At 47.7% G+C, this 2443-nt stretch overlaps 1 pseudogene; it reads left to right on the forward strand.

Moving 5' to 3' along the window:
• The first annotated feature begins 799 nt into the window (after nucleotides 1–799).
• On the forward strand, nucleotides 800–1758 carry LOC109364844 (annotated as a pseudogene).
• Nucleotides 1759–2443: the final 685 nt, after the last annotated feature.

Raw genomic sequence — 2443 nt, forward strand, 5'->3', positions numbered from 1 at the left:
TCATTAAATTTGGGCATCAGGATGCAGACACTCTGTTTCTTGATGATGGAAAAATTTCTGCTCCAGCTGAGGGCTTCCGTGCTGCAGTACAGAGCACGGCAGGGCAGGGCAGGGTAGGGCAGGGCAGGGGCCTTCTGCTGCCACAGCTGCTGCCTGAGGCAGGGGGATCACAGCTACACTGCACCACAGGGTGTTTCCAAGGGCACTTTGCAAGAGAAGAGACAAGGCAGGGATTTTCCTTTTCTTTTCCTTAGTGAAGGGGAAAGAGTTGTAGACAGAATTCTGAAAGGAGCTGAGAAATACGAACACATCTCTGAGAATCCTGAATTGTACATTTCTCATTCTGCTGTTATATGAACAATCTCCTCATGTGCTTTCAGTTTCTCCTCTCCCAAAGGACAGCACTAGCTGAAATTATTGTCATTCTCTGCAGGCATAAACACTTATCCTGCAAACAGGCGGCTTTCTCTAAGAGAAATTTAAATGCAAACAAGTTGAACTGGGCACTTTTATGCAGACAGGATAAAGTCATGAGACATGGAAATTGCTTGTAAGTGTAAAACATCCAGGCAGCTGAGATAAGATTAGGGAATGAGAGGAAATAAGAGCCTCTTAAGCTTCTAGTTCTTGAGGTACAGTGAAGCTCATTAAAATAAACTCCCATAATGGAGTTAAATGAACATTTTCCACACACAAACCAAAACTTCTATATAATGGTGGGTAGAGTGTCTGCGTGACTGGTCTTGAATCATCATTATCTTCTGCACTCTGCACAGGACTCCATGCCCAGGACCTGCAGATGCCCAACAGCAGCTCCATCAGCGAGTTCCTCCTGCTGGCGTTGGCAGACACGCGGCAGCTGCAGCTCCTGCACTTCTGGCTCTTGCTGGGCATCTACCTGGCTGCCCTCCTGGGCAACGGCCTCATCAGCACAGCCGTAGCCTGCCACCACCGCCTGCACAGCCCCATGGACTTCTTCCTGCTCAACCTCGCCCTCCTCGACCTGGGCTGCATCTCCACCACTCTCCCCAAAGCCATGGCCAATGCCCTCTGGGACACCAGGACCATTTCCTACTCATCATGTGCTGCACAGGTCTTTTTCTTTCTCTTCTTCATCTCAGCAGAGTATTGCATTCTCACCATCATGTCCTATGACCGCTACGTTGCCATCTGCAAGCCCCTGCACTACGGGACCTTGATGGACAGCAGAGCTTGTGCCACCATGGCAGCAGCTGCCTGGGCCACTGGGGTTCTCTTTGCTGTGCTACACACTGTCAATACACTTTCATTGCCTTTCTGCCACGGTAATTATTTGAAGCAGTTTTTCTGTGAAATCCCCAGATCCTCAAGCTCTCTTGCTCTAACTCCTACCTCAAGGAATTTGGGGTACTTGCATTCAGTTCTTCTGTACTGTCTGAGTGCCTTGTTTTCATTGTGGTTTCCTATGTGCAGATCTTCAAGGCCGTGCTGAGGATGCCCTCTAAGCAGGGACGGCACAAAGCATTTTCCGCATGCCTCCCTCACCTGGCTGTCATCTGCCTGTTAGTCAGCACTGGTACATTTGCCTACTTGAAGCCCCCCTCCATTTCCTCCCCATGCTTGGACCTGGTGGTGTCATTTCTGTACTCGATGGTGCCTCCTGCAGTGAACCCTCTCATTTACAGCTTGAGGAACCAGGGGCTCAAGGACACTCTGTGGAAACTGATGACTAGATTTTTTTTTTCCGATGCAATAAGTTGCCCACCATTTTATGACTAGGACCTTTAAATTATTACGGGATCAACCAATCTCTTCTGTGTGGGTTTTTTTGTTTGTTGGTCTATTCTTTTTATTAGACTTTTTCTTTATTTCTTTTATTGTTTCCCACTGAAATGTCACTATTCATCTCATTTCCAATTTATTGTACACATCTCATGTGTAGCTCAGAGGCTCTACATAGACATCAATTTTTCTGTGAATTTAATCCAAGTAGAAGGACTCTGTACAGAATTTTTGTCCAACATTCTTCTTCCAAGACCTTCTCTTAATCTGCACGGGCCGTGCCTATGTGCGAGGTGCAAAAGAAAGAAGTCTCATCACGGTAGCATTGCTAGGAACATCAGCACTTGATCCACACAGTGCTGCTTCTTGTCCCATTCCACGCTCTCCTGAGCTCTCGTGTTGGTGTAAGTTGGTGTCAGTGTAGGTGCTGCTGTGTGACTGCCTAGTGATCACAGGCAGGGACGGGTAGTGAGCACTTCTGTGACAGAGCTGGCCTGCATTGTAGCATTTCCATCCTGACACGGGATCTCCTCAGGGCAGTGCCTGAAAGCTCAGACCTTTTATCAGAATTTCGGAATTCTTTCAGAATTGTTGTCAAGAGCATGGCCAAGGAACTGTAGGAAGAGACCTCTGGAGATCATCTAGTCCGCCCTTCTCTGCTGAAGTAGGTTCCCTACAACAA

The sequence above is a fragment of the Meleagris gallopavo genome, unplaced genomic scaffold (assembly GCF_000146605.3).
Source record: "Meleagris gallopavo isolate NT-WF06-2002-E0010 breed Aviagen turkey brand Nicholas breeding stock unplaced genomic scaffold, Turkey_5.1 ChrUn_random_7180001927734, whole genome shotgun sequence".
Taxonomy (NCBI): Eukaryota; Metazoa; Chordata; class Aves; order Galliformes; family Phasianidae; genus Meleagris; species Meleagris gallopavo.